This window comes from Drosophila miranda, assembly GCF_003369915.1.
Source record: "Drosophila miranda strain MSH22 chromosome Y unlocalized genomic scaffold, D.miranda_PacBio2.1 Contig_Y2_pilon, whole genome shotgun sequence".
In the NCBI taxonomy this organism is placed as follows: Eukaryota; Metazoa; Arthropoda; class Insecta; order Diptera; family Drosophilidae; genus Drosophila; species Drosophila miranda.
In genome coordinates this window covers 35,424,358-35,445,001 of record NW_022881614.1, presented here as the reverse complement: position 1 = coordinate 35,445,001, position 20,644 = coordinate 35,424,358, and the positions used below count along the sequence as shown (strand labels likewise).

Below are 20,644 nucleotides of genomic sequence, written 5' to 3'. Positions count from 1 at the left end.
TCGATCAAAACGAGATTGGGAGTGAGCTGCGCGAAATCTTCGATACTCTTTTCATATCGTTGAAGGCTGAGTTGCTGGCTGCTGTTGAAGTAAGCCAGTCACACGCCGCTGCCCACGACTCTGCCAAGCCATTCCGGACATAGTACCATCATCATGGCTCACAAGCAGCGACTTCCTGAGCTGAAGGTGCCTAAATTTTCTGGTGGTTACGTCGAGTTCTCGGATTTTATGGCAATGTTCAAATCGGTGACTGAAGTGGATGCGGATCTCAGTGACATCGAGAAATTCCAGCACCTTCGCTCTTGCCTCGCTGATGCGGCTTTGGATTTGGTTCGATCGTTAGAGCTCTCCAGTGCCAATTATCGTGCGGCTCTGGATATACTTAATAAACGCTTTAATAACAAAAGACTTGTTTTCCAGGCACACATCAAGAAGATTCTTGGGCTAAAGAGGGTAGACTCGCCTTCTGCTAAAAGGCTTCGGGAGTTTTCGGATGCAGTCAATTTACACATGCGAGCGTTGCAGACATTGGGAACTGCTGAGGAGATTTCAGGATTCATGGTCATCAACATGCCGCTGCAGAAGTTGGATTCGAAGACGCAAACCAAATGGGAGGAGCACACATCGTCGGATGCTATACCTACCGCAGAGGAATTCTTCGAATTCTTGCAGCAACGCTGCCAGAAAATGGAGCGGTTGGAATATGCTACAGCGACACACGCTACTAGCGATCAGGTGGGAAAAAACCATTCCTATACGCAGGTTAAGAAAACGTTTGTAGCTTCCACCTCTTCCGCCGACCCGTCTGTATGCGTCTTTTGCCACTCAGCGGGCCATGGAATATACTCGTGCAAGATATTCGGAAATCTCTCACCGTTGCTGCGCCACAAAGAAGTGAAGAAGCTTTCCCTATGCTTCAATTGCCTAAAGCCGGGGCACCGGACCCGCGCATGCAATAGTGGAAAATGACGAGTATGCCGCGGTAGGCATCATAGTTTGTTGCACTTCGATAGTATACAGCCCACAACACAAGGCTGCCCAGGTCTTACTCCTCCCGATCTGGCCGTTCAACCGGACACTCTTTCCGTTGCTCAAAATTCTGCTAGCAGCTCGTCTCTACCTTCGTCTACCTCTCTTGCTGCCCAAGGTCTTCACTCTGATGACGTGCTTCTGGCTACAGCCGTGGTTCTCGTAAAGAATCGGTCTGGCGTTTTAGTTCCTTGTCGTGCCATCTTAGATTCAGGATCGCAGCTGCATCTCGTCACATCCAGGTTCGCCCAGCAGCTTCAGCTTAGGAGAACTCAATCGTCTGCACTTGTGTCTGGGCTGGGCGATACCAGCGTTTCTACTGAGGGATCCACCATAAGCATTTGTATGCATTCTCGCACCTCTGCTTACACAACTACACTTACTGCTCTCATCGCCCCCACGATTACCGATTCTCAACCAAGTATGACAGTAAATGTATCCGATTGGCGTATTTCATCTAACATTCAGCTCGCTGATCCAGCATTTTTCAATCCTCAACGGGTTGATCTTCTCATTAGTGCGAGCGTTTTTTATGATCTCCTCTGCGTAGGGCAAATCAAACTCACCGATGGACTGCCTCTTCTGCAGAAGACCCGGCTTGGGTGGATCGTATCTGGCGGTGGACAGAAGGTATCAAGCTCGGCGCTTTTGGCTACGCACAATTGTCCAGATTCGATAGCTGAGATGGAAGCAAGGTTGGATAAAACTCTTCGTAAGTTTTGGGAAGTCGAGAATTGTGTGGAGGCTGGTTTGAATACCAAAGAAGAAGACGATTGTGAAGCACATTTCGTAAGCCACCTTTCACGGTTGCCATCCGGGGAGTATGCAGTTCGTCTGCCGCTAAATAACAATACTGATCGTTTAGGAGAATCTTATGCTCAGGCTTATCGACGGTTCATCAGTCTGGAGCGAAAACTGGAGCGTAATCCTACACTCAAGGAGCGGGATTCCGCCTTTATGAGGGAGTACATTGATTTGCATCATATGCACCAGTCCTACCCTCTTGGCTCAGCTGCTCTGCGGCAGGAGTTTTACGTGGATGACCTTATTTCGGGCGGTAATTCGGTCGCACAGGTCATGGACAAGATGCACCAAACATCAGCTTTACTGTCCCGTGGTAATTTTAGACTTAGGAAATGGTGCTCCAGTCACCAGGAAGTACTTGAGGGAACCCCTGAATATGACATAGAGAAGTTCCTAAAGTTTAATGATGGAAGCGACATTGCCAAAACTCTCGGCTTAGCGTGGGACCCTGCTTCGGATCAGCTGCTTTTTGCCTTGTCCGCACTGGACACAAACTCAAAGCCATCAAAGCGGTCGGTTTTATCTACGATTGCGCGGTTCTACGACCCTCTTGGATTGATAAATCCAGTCATTGTCAGGTGCAAAATCTTCCTTCAGCATCTTTGGAGAGAAAATTTGGATTGGGATGAAAGCCTACCCTCAGCGTTGCATTCAACTTGGATGGACTTGAGAAATAGTTTGGCAAGCATTTCTCGGATCTCATTTCCTCGCTTGGTTCTTCGTTCTAGTGTGGCTACAGAAGTTCATGGATTCTGTGATGCCAGCTTGGAAGCATATGGCGCTTGCGTGTATGTCGTGTCCAGGGAAGCCCAGTCTTTGAGCCACGTTTTGTGCTCAAAGTCGCGAGTGGCGCCGCTAAAGACTATATCGATTCCTAAGCTGGAATTAAGTGGAGCCCATTTGCTTGCGAAAATCATGCAGAATGTAAAGGACATGGGAATCTTTACAGGTCGGTTCTATTGCTGGTCGGATTCGTCAACAGCATTATCTTGGATTAGGGACGAGCCAGCTAAATTTCAAGTTTTCGTGGCAAATCGAGTGGCATCAATTCAGGAGTTGACGGCAGCCATGGAATGGCGCTATGTTCCCACATCTTTAAATCCTGCTGGTATTCTCTCGAGAGGCTCGCTTCCCAACCATCTTATCCAGTCAGAGCTATGGTTTCACGGCCCATCCTTTTTGCTAGGCTCCAAGGATAAGTGGCCTGTATCTCCATCTAACAACATAGCAACTTTGGAGCTTCGCAAGAGCGGATTGCTAATCACGTCTCCACATGCCGATCTCACGTCCGGATGCAAATTTGCGAATTCATTCTTTCGCATGCAGCACACATTCGCCTACATGCATAAATTTATACATCGTCTTAGGCATCCAGGACTCACCGTTTCTGATATTCGGCAAGGAACGCATCTTCTAATTCGACACATTCAGCTGGCAAATTTGTGGATGGACATAAAGGAGATTCGGCGCAATGGTCAAGTCATGAAATCCAGTTCTATTAGTTCGCTCAACCCGTTCATCGATCATTCTGGACTACTTAGAGTTGGAGTTGAAGATATTATCATGAAAGACACCTCCATGCCGGACCTCGCGCCTTGCTATCCAAAATTCGGCTGGAATTTTGGCCCATTTGAGGTGTTAAGGCAGTGTCAAGGGTCGTCAGCAGATGTGTGAGATGCTTCAGGACTAGGCCGCGCATGGTCGAACACATCATGGGAGACCTACCTAAGGAACGTTTGGAAGGATCTCGAGCTTTCGAAGTCACTGGAGTAGATTACTGTGGACCTTTTTTCTACCGATCAGAAATCCGCACGAGGCCTCCGATCAAGTGCTACCTTAGCGTATTCATCTGTTTCACTTCTAAGGCTATACACATGGAGCTCGTAAAGGATTTGACCACCGCATCGTTTCTAGGCGCACTAAAGCGTTTTACTTCCACTCGAGGAAGGCCAAGTCAAATTTGGTCGGACAATGCGACAAACTTCGTTGGGGCCAAGAACGAGCTTCTGGAGCTAAAGAAGCTTTGTCTGAGCGAACCGCATATGAAGGAGGTCCACGAATCCTGCTTGTCTGACTCGATCGACTGGCGTTTCATCCCACCTCGCTCTCCGCATTTTGGCGGGTTGTGGGAAGCGGCCGTGAAGACCGCAAAATATCACCTGTACCGCTCAGTTGGACCATCTGTGCTTAGCTTCGACGAGCTGCGCACTCTGATCTGTCAGATCACTGCAATTGTTAACTCTCGCCCTTTGCTCTCGCTTTCAGAAAATCCTGATGATTTAGACGTTTTGACTCCTGCTCATCTGCTTTTAGGCGGCCCCCATGAGGAAATCCTCGAGCCTGACCTAACGAAGCTGAACTACAATCGTCTGGATGGCTGGCAGCGGGTCACTCAACTACAGCAAATATTTTGGAGCCGTTGGCGCGAAGAGTATCTCACTCTTTTGCAAGAGCGCGCGAAGTGGCGTACCCCCGCGCAAAACATCTGCAAGAACGACCTCGTTGGTGAAGGACGAAAATCTTCCTCCAATGCGTTGGCCACTGGCTAGAGTGTTCGATGTCGTTTTGGGCAAGGACGGAGTGTGTCGCGTCGCTGACCTGAAGACATCCTCAGGAAACATCAGGAGGGCCGTCACTCGGCTATGTTTGCTGCCCCTTAAGGAATCTGTTGAGAGACTAGCTCCCAACGGGGGGAGTATGTTCGGGCCAGCCGCTGAAGAATAACCGTAACTTTAACATTATTATTGTATGAGCAGAGAGAGCCGCCTATGTTGTAAAACGTTGACGTTCTGCAGAGCTGCTGCGCTCTCCCGCTAAAGGGGCTCTCTGCCGCCGCCACGTCGGCAACTACTTTGATCTGCTGCCGCCACTTCGGCAATCACTTTGATCTAACGCCGTCGTCTATAGTTTAGTTCTATGCTAACCCCTCTGCGCATTGGTTGCATATCGATCTCGCATAAGGTTTATCTGGCAATAGCAAGCAATCGGCTTCCGCTAAGCCACCAAGATTAAATACGAATTATAAAGTTTAACCCGAAATCTCTTTTCATTTTTGAAACACATAGGTGCCAAAAAAGCTTGGCATCTCAAACAGTTTCCTTTCTTTGCTTTCGGTGTTATGAATACTATGGACGATTAGCCAGCTGTGGCTGTAAAAACTCATTAAATATGATTGTAGCCCGATCATAAATTTTTAGGCTTTGCGCACGCGATCTGTTTTACGTTTTGTTTATCTGTGGGATTACAGTGTCGTCAGCACATGGGAATTTTGTTAAGCTTAATTCTAGTTGTTGTTATTACATTATTATTTTGTTCACTTTCTGCCGATCACTCTATCTCGTTGCTCAGGACTGTGACCGCAGCGTTTTATGGGCAGCTCTCATTTTCAGATACACTTGTGTGCTATTGCAATAAATGTATTCGTGTATTCTATTTAATTTCTTGTTTTTTCTTTATAGCACGCTCGGAGCGTAAACAATTGATTTAGTTCCGCAAAACGATAAAGTACTCTAGCGAACCGCTCACCACGAATGTCAAAAGCTCACTGAGGTAGGCTCTCAGGCCCAGCGGCGTCTGTACTCCGACTCGCACTCGTAGACGGGACCAAAAACAAAGAAAGAAACAAAACAAAACTGCCAAAACAAAAACAGAAACGTGTAAAAGGTGTTTTTTTGGGTATTTGGGGGAACCGGCGCTTGGACTTGACATAAGACAAGGTAGGTGACAAATTACAATATGTATAATCGTTATGGTAGTGCCTGCGCGTCGCACTTATGTAGGTGGCCATGCCTGTAGACGTAGACGTGCCTGCGGACAAAGAAGGCAATGACATAACAGATTGTTTATAGATGTTTCAAGCTTTTGTTTGGCTTGTTTGAGAAGTTTTATTAATTGCTTTGGCTGGGCTTTCCCTTGTTTTAAGTTTCGTAAGTTATGCGCCATGCTGTTCGATGCCAAAAAACACTTTACGCTGTTGACATGTCGTTCCTTGCTCTCTGTCTCAATCGCTTCTCTGCGGCTGCTCATGCGCACGTGCTTTGCCATTTCTCTCATCTGCTTTGCCCTCATTCTGCCTTGCATTCGCACCGAGCTTAGGCCTAGGCATGCTCTCACAATTACTCTCACTTTCTGCCTTGCATTTTCGCCGCAACTTACACTTGCTCTCAGCAATTTCGCTGCTCCCATCAATTCGTTCTCATTCCGGATTGCACTTCGATTAAATTCGCCTGGTCGTACTGCTCTTGCACTATCACAAAAGCTCAAATTGGCTATCTCAGTCTCTCCTTTTTTCGCCTCGAGCCGGTGCATGCTTTAATTCGCCGCCTATTCACTTTTATTTCGCTTAGCTTGTTTTGCCTTTGACGCTCTCTTTTTGTATAATCTGCACCAATTAGAGGGGCTGATCAAAACTAAAAACATGGTATTGGTACTGTTTATCAGGGCGATTCTACGAAAAGAAGCGAATGAATTATCAAATGAATTGTTACCATTCGAAATGGTAACAATAAAAAGTTTACCATTGTTTTTCTGCCCTTTCGGAGACAGAATATTTATTATTATTCATTTATTGTGATACGGCGAATGGTGGACCTAGTTAAATGCAATTTGCGTTGAAAAGTGTAGCAAAGCTGGCAGCCCCATCCAAAATGTTGGCCGTGAAAGTAAAAGCGTTGTGGCTGTGAGTCCACATACTACATTCATGCAGATATGTGTGGCAGAGCAAACATTTTAATTGGATGCAAATTTTCGACACTTGGCTGCAGCCGTTTGCGGTTCGTTTGCCAACTGCGGCTCAGAGGAGACAGCGAGCGTGCGAAAAAGTAGCGGGGGGCCGTAATGTACTCAGAGTGGCAGCAAATTTTGGTTTTGCTGGGGCTAACGTTAACCCACACAGAATTGACCGCAACAAAGCCCCGAAATACCGCCAGAGAGCAGCAGTGAGCAGCAGGGGGCGGGTGCTGCAAACAATTCAATTAAAAATGCCAGTCCCAAAGGTGCTTGACATTGATGTGTTTCATCCTTCTGTTTATGGATGATTTTCCTCTCCCCTATCTGCTTTCGACTGTGTTTCTGTGGCTTTTTTATTCGCCCACCGGTAATTGTTCGGCTGAAAGGCTTAGCGGCAATGTTTCAATATAAAATGTGCTGTAAACTCAATCAATAAAATACTGCGTGGGTGCATACTCGACTGATTGCCTTTAAAATGCATGAATTGGTTTGATTTTTGATATGCGATCACTGCTAATCTTGAAGGAGAAAGTTTTTCAAATTAGCTGTTTCCAAAGGTTCAAGGTTCTCATTTTGGATTGTCTGACCCGGGCTTAATTCCATGCCAAATAACAGCAATTACACCAAAGATCCCCAATTTTGTAATTTTCTGTACTAATTTACTATTTTAATGAGCCACTGGGAGCAAAAATAGGCAGAGAGCAACGAACTGTAAATTTATGGCCCAAGAGCAGGTCGGATTCGAGTTGACAAAAAGTAAAAGCCACTTACAAATTTTCCCAGTCATTTATCAAGCGCTAGCGGGGCATAAATCTTGTCTAAGCAAATCGCAATGACAACACACAAGGAAGCCAAGGAAGCCAAGGAAGGGCCTTGGCTAAGAGTCAAATCCAGGCCGTAACCAAAATGCTTCGCGGTACGCAATTGTCTCTGGCTGAAAGGCAGGAAAGCAGTCTTTGCCAGGCATTAAATTTTATGGCATTTGGCTGTTGGCTGTTGGACATTAAAAACAAGAGACAACAAATGTCGCACAAGCGGATAGGACAAAGGACAATGAGCCAGGTTAATGTTGCTATTGCTGTTGTGGGTCAGTGTTTGCGGCATATGGCACGTGGCAGCTTGGCAACACGGCATCCTTGCATTCTGGCACGTTGTCAGCCCTCGGCATTTGATTTATGCAGTTCAGAAAGATGCAAAATTGATGAATTAAATCCCAACTCAATCTGAGGAGGTGAAGGCTTCCTTCAAATGCCTCTTCCGGATGCCATTCCGAGCGTGAAGTGTGTTGGATTTGATTTGATTTGATGATTATCCGTGGCCAGCCACTGGCCTGCCTCGGCACCTGGATAGTGTTTACTTGATTAAAACTTCTGCAACTAACCGAGCGAGGCTTCAGGCTTAATTAAATCTACTCGCAGTCCTGTGCAACCTTAGCCACTTTCCCGATTGGATTAGTTTACAGATGGGTTAGATAGGGCAGCTTGTGTTGCAATTGGCCAATTTACCAGTTTACTCATCGCTTCTTTTCTCCATTCTCCTTGGAATGCCTAGGAAATTCAATTTATTTTCAATTCTATAGATCTGCGAGGCCCACAGTTTAGCTGGAATAGAAAATACTCATTTTAATTGCATCTTCTCTGGCTGCATTCCAAATTGGGTGAAAATGCACGCTGCACTCGACATGCCACAAGTGTTAGGGGCCTTTTTTGTTGCATACTTTCGGGCGGCGACTAATTTAAATATAAAGAATATTAATCATACGCCATGTGTGCGACTTGCAATTTAATTGAGCTGTGTGCTGCGGCCACTGCTATTTCTTCTCTCCCTCCTCCGGATTCCTAGCATATCACGCTACGTCGCATTGTCCACATATCAGCGTTGCAGTATATTAAGTCATTCTGTCGTGCTGTATCGCTTGGAGAGGAGGCGGGTCGGAGCATGGACTCACGGAGCTTGTTAAAGTCACATTTCTGGCAAATTCTATTATATTGAAAAGCATTTTTTCCCATACTTGACGCCAAGTGCCAGACGGCAGCTGCCATCTGGCTCTGGCTGTTACAGTGCATGGCCATAAAAATGACTACAGCACACGCAACTCGACTTCGGGTGGGAGTACGGGTCCGGAATCAAGTCCGGGCTCCCATTCCGAGTCCATTTCGGAGCGCATTTCGTGCGTATGGAAAAAGAAAGGCAAGAAAATCTGCAATTCATGCAATTTTCATGGAAAATTTGCTTAGCCAGAAGAGAGAGAGGCAGAGAGAGAGGAGCAAACACAACACAACTGACACATGGGTTCACTCCTCTCCATGCATATGCATATGCATGTGTGAGTGTTATATCTGTGCTTTGAATGTCAAAATATTTGTGTGTTTGGCATTTTAAGCGTTAAATTTTGGCTGTCAACGTACCCTCATTCCGCTCACTCCTCTGCGAGAGTACGAGTATATTGTCTGTTGCTCCTGCTCTCGAATACCGGCTTCCAGTTTCCTGCTTCCGGCTACAGGGATATTTTGGTGTTTTCCATTTTTTCTGCTCTTCTGGAAAATCCACTGCCGGAATCCAAATTAATTTCCCTAGCACGTGGGCCCCAGTGATTATGCCTGTGTGTGTTGTGTGCTTGTTTGCATTTGTCTTAAGTGGTAGAGTCCTTGACTTGATGCTTTAGAGATTACTGCTTACGTGCCGTGCCGTGCTGGCTGCTCCGTTTAAGTTGAAATACGGAGCTATGAGTTGCTGGAACCCATAGCGACACTCTATATGGCATTTAATGAATATTCTTAGCAAATTCTAGCAATTACTCTTCGACTGCTAGAGAACTGAAGAGATGAGAAGTGCTGTGAAATATTCCCACAGAATGTGAGAAACAGCGGCTTCCCTTTTATTCTAATTGCAACTAATACTTTCCATCAATCGGGTTTGGATACTAATGTGTATTTAAGAAACAATTTCCATGCAATTTTCTACATAACATTTGGATTTGTTAAGTGGCTCGCCCGCCGCTAGGCTGCTTTCTGCTCCTCCCTCTCTCGATTCCCTCCTGGAATCTGGATGAATCAATTGGGGGATGGCTTTTGCTGATTCTGATCCTGATTCGCTTGACTCGAGGTGCAAGGAAGCTCGTCGTCAGTTTCCTTGCCCAGAGTCCTACGGATTGGCTGCTTCCAAATTCCGTCGACTTTTTCCGATTCATCCTCAGGCACTTCAATTTTCACGGTCTTCCCCGTCGGGGTTATCACTATTATGTGCATATTTGGCGGTCTCTTGGGTGCCTTTGCCTGTGCCCGTGCCAAACTTAATGTGGGCCAAAATAAAATGTTTAAAATGTTTAATTTTTTCTAAATGCTAAATGAATTCTAAAATGAAAACCATATTTGGAAAGCCCTCAAAAAGTTGGAGCCTACTTGGCTCTCTGTTTGTGTGTGTCCGAAATGCACTTTACTTTCACCTTTAAGCGGTTTTTCTTTCTCTCTCTCTCTCTTTTACTGTCTGGCTCTTCCATTCATTAGCTTGAATGTTCGCCAGAAGCAAGCAACGGAAACAAGGAAGATAAATGAAGACGAAAGCAGCCACCAGGCAGACAGACGACTTCGCCTCCGTTCCCCCTTTTTATCCTTCCGCTTGGCGGCAGATTTGTGGCTCTGGCTGAGTCAACAAATATGCCGCAAGCCACACCCCTTCGCCGCCCACCCGTGATGTTTGTCTGGTGGCCCGGCCGGGACTGTTTGCCTTGGTAGCTGAACCTGCATGTGGAAAGTGGAACATAATTAATTCAAATTAATTACAATTTGTGTGAAAATAGTGCTTGTGGCAGGGCCCAGACCCCGGTTTTAGTCCCCACTCCCCATCCCAGTCCCCAACTCTCGAATCCCATCTCAGCCCAAGACGGGTCGATGCTGTCGACGATGCTCGGCCTACATTTCGAGAGAGATTTTGTTGGGTGGTCTGTGTCTCTGGCTGTGGCTGTGTCTGTCCTCTTCAATTCCTATTTTAATGAAATGCTAATTCTGCTCAGATCGAGCCATCCAACCATCCATTGTGTTTGCCTGACCCAATTAGTCGAAATTTGCAACAACGTCATAAACTCAAGTGGCAAATGACAGCAGGGGGCGGGGCCGTGACACGATGGTCCACCATTTATAAATCAATTATGCAGCGATTGCACGCTCATTAGTGTCAAACTCAATTAACGCTTTGACAGTTTTGCAGGGCCAAAATGGAAGTCTGTCGATGTCACTGCATCCCGTCCGGACACAGTTCGACACCAGCAAGGGATTGGGGCCGGCGAATGCGGGTTCAGGCCAGCGGTCAACTCAAGTTCAGAAAACGTTTTGATGTCGAGCAATGGAGGTGCACTGGAGGTGCAATTGTTAGAGTAGAGAGCGGGTTGCATTTGATTATCGATAATGGAATTTTCTACTGCAGTCGATGTACATATGTATAACATATGTATGTATTCTTTTCAGGGATCCTTAAGAACATTACATTACGGATTAGTTGTCAGGCAAGCAATGTTGAAAGCTTTTATTCTTTTATTTAGCTCGATAATTTTCTTGTGTAACTACACTCAGAGAAAAAAAGATACAAAAGAAAAAGAAACAGAACCAAATTGAAATAATCAAAATCAATGGAAAGCACTTCGATTTATACGTAAATATATTTATAATATACATATATATAAATAAATATTTTCATAAATTAATGGATTGGTCTACATTTTTAAATCCAAGTTCAATTCTCGGATATTTTTTCTCTTGGTGTACGAGTTCTTTGGTAAATATTTCAAGAAATTTGAATCTTTAACGACCTTCAGCCAGCGGCTCTGGGGCATGGCATTCAATGTGGATCTCGGACAATGGACGAGCATTCCACATCCATTCAGAAGAGCTCACCTCTCCCCCTGCCTCCATCTCACCATCGCTCGCTCTCTGTGCGAGTATCTGTGTTTTTTATCGTTCCAACCGGTGGTTTAAATCATAATTGCAATCTTGCATAAATGCGTGCGCCCGAGTTTTTGATGCAAAATTACGTGTATGTGTATTGGGCATGTTTGTTTGTCCTTCGAATCGCCATTTTAGTGTGCGTCTTTTTTACAGCATCAACAGTAAAAGCAATCCCAGGCAGCCATCTCCATCGCCATCGCAATCCTGGCCATCATCATCATTGTCATAATCGTTGTCGTTGTCGTTGCCGTTGCTGGTGGAACATGTGTTCCTCGTCGTCTCCTGCTCTTCCAACAGCCTAGCCGTGTCCATGACACACTTGCTCGGGAATCTGTGTGCTAGTGCCAACAAGTCTATCTGTGTGCGTGAGTGTGCTTTCCGTTGCATATCTGAGTGTTTGCATCTGTGACCCCTGCAGCCGCCCCTCTGCAAACATGTGTCGGGTCGGTCATGACTCCTCCACGGCCGCCGTAGCAGCGCATTGAAAGCCCATTCCGACTGGACACCCAACCCGAGAGCCACACGTTTGCTCCATTAGCACCCAGTCAATAGGCGGCGGGTGGCCACTCGTGCATCAAATTAATACGCAATATAAAACGGGAATGACATCAATAACACTTGTCTGCCGTCCGAGGACCTGCGACTGAGACTCTGAGTGGCCGGCCGCAAGGAGCCGCCTTGTCCACAGTGTCGGCGGCAACGTGACCGTGCCAAGTCAATTTGCCGTTCTAGCCACAAAACAATTAGTAAGCAAAACAAGGCAATTACAATGCCACCACCAGGAGTGTGGGCGGGCAGCAGGAGGACAACACTCGCTAACAGGAAATCGATTACACTTGCGATTAAGTTTGAGGTTTGCTGAAGTTCGATGAACTTGTCGGAAGCGGGGACTGCCAGTGTTCTGTCTAATTATTAAGTATTTCCCTTTGAGCAGCACGACAGCATTTTATTCACACGCAAAACGTAATTAACTTGACTGTTTCCAGGCAGAGCCACCAAAGAGAGGGGCCGCAGTAAACCACATACTTAGCTCTCTTCATTTCCACTGTAAACTCCGTTTCTGTTGTTTCTGTTGTTTGTGCGGTGTTTATGGTGCGCCAGCAGTAATAGTGCCAACACCACACACACGCAGCCTGCCACTTGCCGCGAAATCCGGCCGCATGACACATGACAGCGATAGTTGGCTCCATTGAAGAGACCCACACCCTACCCCTCGTTGGTCAGCCCCAGCTGGAGGATTCCCACATCCATACACGAGCATATATCCCTTCATATCCATGCAAATCGCAATGACACTCGGTATATCATGGGATTAGCTGCGAAATGGGAATGTTTTTAATGATAGCGAGACCCTGAGACAAAGTGCGCATAAGGTGCATTCAAAATGGCATTATCAGAGCCCCTACCCCACACACACAGACACAGACATGTGGGGTCTGGCCCAGGACCCCAAGCTGAGTACGTGCCCCGGGAGCTTTTATGCAAATTTTAAGCGGCAACCTTTGCATGCATGTTATGCACGCCCTTGTCCGCTCTACCCCTTCCGCCGACCATTGGTTTTTTCTTTTCCTTGTTTTTATACCCGATACTCAAAATGAGTATTGGTGTATATTAGATTTGTGGTAAAAATGGATGTGTGTAACGTCCAGAAAGAATCGTTTCCGACCCCATAAAGTATATATATTCTTGATCAGCATCAATAGCCGAGTCGATTGAGCCATGTCTGTCTGTCCGTCTGTCCGTCCGTCCGTCTGTCCGTCTGTCCGTCCCCTTCAGCGCCTAGTGCTCAAAGACTATAAGAGCGAGAGCAACGATGTTTTGGATTCAGACTTCTGTGATATGTCACTGCTACAGGAATATTTCAAAACTTTGCCGCGCCCACTTCCGCCCCACAAAAGACGAAAATATGTGACATCCACAATTTCGACGATACGAGAAAACGAAAAACGCAGTATCGTAGAAGATGACTACATCTTCTAGAGTACAAAATCTGAACCAGATCGTATGATTATTGTAGCCAGAATAAAGAAAACAATTTCATTCTTTCTCGCTCTGTCTCTCTCTAACACACAGGTTTCATGGTCGGTTTTGCCAATTGCAAAATATGAGTTCAAGGATCTCAGAACCTATAAGAGCCAGAGCAACCAAATTTGGTATCCACACTCCTGTGATATCGGACCTTGACCATTTTGTGTCAAAATTTCGCCACACCCCCTTCCGCCCCCGCAAAGGACGAAAATCTGAGGCATCCACAAATCTCAGAGACTATTAAGGCTAGAGTAACCAAGTTTGGTACACACTCCTTTAAGATGTCACTATAAAACGTGTACCTGAAAATTTCGCCCCACCCCTTTCCGCCCACACAAAGGACGAAAATCTGTTGCATCTACAATATTGCACATTCGAGAAAACTAAAAACGCAGAATCATAGATAATGACCATATCTATCAGATTGCTGAATCTGGATCAGATCAGATCATTTTTATAGCCAAAAGGAACAAATCAATTTGCACTGGCTACGCAGCGCCCGACGTCACGCTCAGACTGATTTTCTGTCTCTCTCGCACCCACTCTTTGTCGTGTCGTTTAATATTAGCGGCGTCTGCCGGAGGAGAGCCATACTGACTTAGTATCGGGTATAACTGTAGAGTTGCGGTGTCCGCAGCAACTCACAACGTTCCCCCTCGTTTTTTTGTTTTTTATCCCCCGTTCGATTGAATAACAATTCGATTTTGTTCGATTTAATTTTTTGTCTCTTTCGGGGGATGAAAACTTTTTGCTTCTGCTGCTTGGGAAAGTCAATTAGGCCCACTGTTCAAATATTTGTTTGCACACTCACACGTTGGTCGAAACAGAAAAGTGGCAGGACTCGACGAGTCCCAATCGAGTTCACAGCCAGCGGAAAACGGCATTGGCAACGTTCTGCTTAATTAACATTAAATTGTCGTGTACTCGTACCACAGAGTACATCCCTTTGCTGTTGCCAGGGTACCCTGCAGCAGTCCGAAAAGTGTTAAGACAAAGGCAAATTGCCACTAAATTGGCACTTAAGAAATTTTGTGCTGAGCTGGCCTTTAGGCCTCCGGACTCCTCTGACTCCTCGGACTGCGACTACTGTCAATTAAAACCCAACTGATGTTTAATAATTTAATTATGAAAGTTAACGAGTTTAAGTTGAACTACCGCCCAAAGGCAACGGCCAAGGGCAGAATCTCCTTTGCCATTCGAGTGGGAAAACCAAAAACCGCCCTGGGCCACTTTAAGTTGCTTTTTTCGTATATTGATATACATTTCAACAGACCAATACTTGTGGCTATATATACTTGGAATACTTGTGGCTCGGCCTCCGTCAACTGTTGGCCTGCTTGGGCTTGAGTTTTGTTAGCTTAGAAATATTCAAAATAATTCATAAATATTCGTTTTCAAATACTTTTCAAAGAATTAAAGAGTTGTGCATACTTTTCGTTAATTCCTTAAACTTTTCCGAGTTGTTAATGAAACTTTAAAGGTTATAAATTAAAGGTACTTACACCCCTCTTCGGCAACAGTTGAAGGCCAGGGATGATTTTATATATGTGAACGTGAAATTACAATTACCGCAAAGGGAATTTATAAGTTTTCTCAAAATTTATTGTGGGGCTCTTTATGGCTGGCATCTTTGCAACTAAGCCCATCGCCTTGTTGTTGCTCGCCATTAAGTTTTGGGCCACAAAGGAAGCCTTCATTAGCAGCCAAAATGAGCTTAAAATTTGCGTCTAATTATTGTGCATTTGTTGGCCAGTTTTGCATTTTCCTGCTTGACTTGGCCTGACCTTCCCGGCCAGATCTTGTTCTGCTGCCCACCGCCGCTGCTCTGTATTTATGGGGCAAGCTTCGCTGCAGTTGTGCTATTTTTAATGAGTTTTTGTTGTTTTCCCAGGCAGTTTGGAGAAGTTTGCACGTTCCCTTCTTAGAGCTGCTGCTGCTCCTTCTGCTCCTGCTGCTATTGAAGCTCCAGCGACTGACTCGATGACAGACTGAGGGAAAACGCTTGACTGGCTGACTTGCACTTGAGGCACTCGAAAAACTAATCAGCTTTGGCCAACTTTTCCTTTTCCCATTCTTTTTTCAGATGCCGGGCAGTTTTTCGTCTCCCTGCAGTGGCCAAAGGAGTTTACAACATAATTAAGAATGTTGCAAGAAACTTGAGTGCGTTTAATGAGGAACCGACCAAGAAATCCAGCCGAGCCACTGCCTCTCCTCCTCCCTCCGGAGAATCGTTTGTTTTGTGGAAACTTTTCCGAGGTGCCGGGGAGGTGCAGTTGAAGAGTTTTCGGGCTCGTTACTTATCTTGCTCAATTCCTTTCAGTGCACTTTTGTGTTGGGCATTAACATGGTCATTATGTGTATCCTGCCTTCCTGGCGGCTGCATCTAATGTCCGTGGCGTTGGCCTGCATCTGCCAGCCACTTTCTTTGGAGCTCCTGGCTCCTGGCCCCTCGCTCCTTTGCTCTTTGTTCTTGCTCCTTTATGAATTATGTCCGCCACTCTCTCAAGTGGTTTCCTTCCTTTCATACTGCCCTCAATTGCATAATCATGTGCATGGCTGTCGAGGGCTCCGTGCGGATATCCCACTGCATCCATATCTGCATCTGTTTATCTGAAACTCTCTCCTTGTTTCGCACCTCCCGCTTAGGAACTATAATACCCTCTACTCCCATTCGTAATCGTCTGGCTCTAATGTGCTAAAACTTCTCTGCTGCACGCTCCACTGCCTTTATGGCCACCCGGCAGTGGAAGCTGCCAGTTCGCAGACCCACCCACAGCCCCCTCTAATAGTGGTGCATTTAATTTTTATTATCGTCACTTGACTGCGCAATTGTTTGTTGTTATATTCTGTTTGTATTCTGTTACTTATAAATATTGTTTAGCTTATTAGCGAGTGTTTTCCCTCTGTTTTCTGATTTATTTTTTTTCCCTCTTAGTATCTTCAAATTCATTCAAATTTTGGTTTTTGTCAAAGTTTTATTTAGTTTAAACAACGTGGTCTATGGTTGGGCTGCAGTTTGTGACGTTTTAAATTATTTTGTATTAGTATTATTATGGAAAAAAATTTGGAATAGAATGCCATTAAATTGGGCGGAAAATCTCCATTCGGTTCATTTGGGCAGCAGCTTTCTATCGCCAGCTTTAAACCAATTAAAAGATCTCTATTGTGGGGCGGCAGGGGATTCTATAGCTGGCCAGAACTACCAATAAGAGTGGCTTTAATTACCAAAACCAACGAACAAATATTATTTGGTCCAAGGAGGAGGCGGACAAAACATCTGCCCCTGAAGCAGTCGTCCTTTTTTCCATTTACCATTTCTCCTGTTTTTGCTTACTTTTTTTTGAATGGGATTTCTGCGCTGGGTGCTAAATGTCAGCAATGCAATTAAATCGGGAATGACCAACGATGAGAGCCGAGAGCAGAGATGTTGGTGGCAGCTGGATAAGGAGCTGGAGTTGTGGCAGGAGCAGGCGGAGCTATAAAATTATGAAGCGAAATTGGATTTAAGAACAGCCCCTGGCTCCCCTGATCCCAAAGGGCCGAGAAGGAAATGCTAGTGCCATTAGCGCCATTTTGCTTGGATGTCCCCGTTGTCCTGTTCTCCCCTTCCCCCTCAGCCAGCACCAGCCCCAGCCACAGACGGGGGGTGGTGCTGGATCTGCATTTAATGACTTGAAAATTGTAATTAAACTGCGTTTGCTTTCATTGCATTTAAAAATAATCATCATAAATATTGCATAATAGGGAAAGGCAGGACAAAGGCGGTGAGGAAATGAATGGAATGGCAAGGAAAGCTGCCAGCAGCAGCCACCAAGTTGATATATTTAGCTATTAAAAACTTTTGCAGGGAGCTTCATAAAAAGGCGTGCGAAGAGCGGATAAGCGAAATGAATGAAAGAGACTAAGACAAACTAAGGTACGGGAGGGAGAGAGAGAGAGAGTCCATCGCTAGTGTCCTGTCCCTGAAAGGGTTTTTGCCAGTTGGAATCGTAGGCTGGAGGAACGCTTTAATTAAAGTGAAATGCAAACATTTCAATTAAGCAGCGACTCCAAACTGATTTCAATCTGGCTAAAAGGATAACTTCCGGTAGACACTTTGCCCTCATCTGTGCCTCGGTTTTCTCCGTCCTCGTGTGGCCTTTGTGTGGGTATGTGTGTGTGGGTGTTTGTGCGTGTCTCCATCGGAGTTCAAATGTCGGCCAGGGCACAACTAAGAGGGCATTGGCATTTCCAGGAGGCGGGCGTAATCGGCGATTGACATTAATTTTGCATTAGTCTGCCGTCCTGTTAGCCCACTTCTGTACGTCGCTCATACGCCCGGCTATCCACCGAATTAAATTATGCACGCAACCCATAAAAAGAAGGCAACTCAAGAGGCTATTGTTTCAGTGGCCAAACAGTTTCCGGTTTGACTCCCCCAGCTCCAATCCCAGTCTCAATCTCAGTCCAAGGCCCAGACCCTGCTTTGGCTTATTTTATTTTCCAATTAAGTAAATTGCGTGAGTCAGACAAAGATGGAGACGCCTCTCCTTTTGTGGCATACATCACAGGCGGGTGGCGAGGAAAGAGAATGTGTTTCGTTTCACCTACACTGCGAAAAATTATGCCACAGAATAAAGTTTAAAAATAAGTGTGAGATCCTCAATCGAAAAATTTGTTCCTGGACATCCAGGTGATCCGCTCTTCTCTAATGTGCTAGGGTTTGCCATTCATCGCCATTCATCTCAGATTTTCCTCAGTGTATGTACGTTTGTGTGTGCTCTTGGCGCTGAACATCGATAAATTTCGCGTGTGGCGGCCTACCACGGCAACCGCGTCAACCACGAGGGCTACAATAACTAATCGCCGAGTCTGTGGCTCGGTTTTAATTGATTCAATTCAATGGACTTTGATGTGTGAAAGCTGGATGTAGATGAAAACTGAGGACGGAGTCGAGAACTTCAATTTGACAGTCTGTCTGTCACTGCTCTTGCCAGACGCTCATCCAATTTGTATAGCATAATGCCCCTGTGGTCTTGGGACTGGGAGCATTGTTATCATTTTTATGGGCTTAATCGATGGGCTGGGATAATGAGATTATTGTGGCTGAGGCTGGTTAAATGAACCGCGAACAATATGTGTGTGTGTGTGAAGTGCAAATCGACATTCAAATGGAGTAGAAGCCGAGCCAATTAGCTTCAGGGAAGTGCTAGGATGGGATGTGCAGAATTCTTCCAAGTATTTAAGTCAGCAGAGTGATTTGTATGGAGTCGCTATATAGAAAAGGGAAATCAATTCAATCAGCACATGTACGAGTAAACTATGGGAGAAGGGACAACCAGTAGGGAAAATCACAAATTAGAAAAAAAACACCAAGCGAACCCTTACTAGCCATGCTAGAGGGTCTTTAACCATTGCTTTTAACTTATTCGATTAATATTTTGGTAGTTAAATGAATGATTAGCGGGGAATGGGCAGCGGGGAACTATGCAACATGATGAATACTGCCACTACTACAGCGTACAAATGTTTTCACTTACAGGCGGCAGCAGCAGCAGCAGCAGGAGCTGGTGGAGCAGAACAGAACGGAGGGGAATAAACTGGGCCAACAACTTTAAAAGTACAAGCGGAGGAAGAGCCATCATGAGAAGTGCATAGACCAGGAACCATAGTAAATGCCACGTCAGCAGCAGCACCAGAAGCGGCAACAACCACAGCAGCAGCAGCAGCAGCAACAGCAACAGCAGCAACAGCAAGAACGTGCAACAACGACCGTAAAAACGAGTCAACAACAGCTTAAAACATAGTCCGCTGTCTAAAGGCAACAAGCGGATAGAGAGACAGCACGAAAGAGGAGAAACCAGAGAGTGAAAGAGCCACACAGAGAAACAAAGAAGGAGAAGGACAAGACTGAGTCGGACGGAGACCGCTACCCAGTGATGGGCGAGAAGAAAGCGACATTGGGAGTGACGAGAAATCGTTGGTGTAATTAGTGCTGCCAAAGCGCGTATGAATCAAAAGCCTGGCCCGCAGCGGAAGCGGAAATGCAGGCGACAGACGGCCCACTCAGCGGAGACGGAGGAGGCCACTAATGGAACGGCACGCGATCATGTCCGACGTTGAGAAGGCGATTCAGATTAGGGGCAAGCAGCGCCTGCCAGAGGATGACGGAGATGTGGCTGATGAGGCGGGGTCAGGGGCAGGCACAGGGCCGTGCTCGGGCGTGGGGGTAAAGACCACGGCCACATTGATGGCCAAGAAGAAGAGCTGCCCGCGACGCTGCCTCGGACAGCTGCTGAAGCTGGTGCTCTCGACGCCCGGCCTGATGCTGCTGGTGACGGCCTACTCCGTGCTGGGCGCCCTGATCTTCCCGCTGCTGGAGGCCCCCCAGGACCTGAGCAAGTCGGCGGCCATAGCCAAGAGCCGCGAGGACTGTCTCCGTGAGCTCTGGATAATAACGGGTGAGTCCCCCCTATTAGCATTCCATGCGGCATTCTGCCGCATTGTCCATAAATTGCTTAAATAGCCAAAAGGTTTAATGTCGGTAAATGGTAATTGTAAAGCGACACAGTTTGCCCATTAGTGCCGAGCAAATAGAGCCAGTGCAAATATTTTAATTAGAATAAACCACAAACCAAACCCCACTCCACGCCATTCCACTCCGCTCGGCTGAATCGCATAAAATTGAATTTTCTAGTCGTATTCCCGAAATTGAATAATGCCAAAATATTCGCATAGCCAAATGTTTGGTCAAGCGCCAAATTTCAATAATTCTTCCACCCATTTGCGTTCTGCTATCGTGTTGCTTATTGCGGCTTATTTGTTGCACGGAATTGATTTACTCGAAACTAATAACTTTGTCGCACCTGCCATTGGCACGCGATGGTGGCTTTGAGCAGCTCTGCTCATGAGCACTAGAGCTTATATTTGTTTAATTAAAATTCCACATCATAAATAAACCAATTAACCTTAGCTCTAAGGCATTAGTCTCCGTGGAGAGTACCACCTGGCGTATGATTAATCTGACGAGCCCTCTGCCTCGAGCTTAATGATGTGTAGCATCCATCCATCTGCTTACCCATTACATAGTTCATTTATCTTTCGCGCGAGCACGAGCTGGGGATTTTTCAGGATTT

General features: G+C 46.0%; 1 pseudogene; it reads left to right on the top strand.

The window, feature by feature from the left end:
* The first annotated feature begins 5,249 nt into the window (after positions 1 to 5,249).
* LOC117193258 overlaps positions 5,250 to 20,644 on the top strand; it is a 36,328-nt pseudogene continuing 20,933 nt past the window's right edge.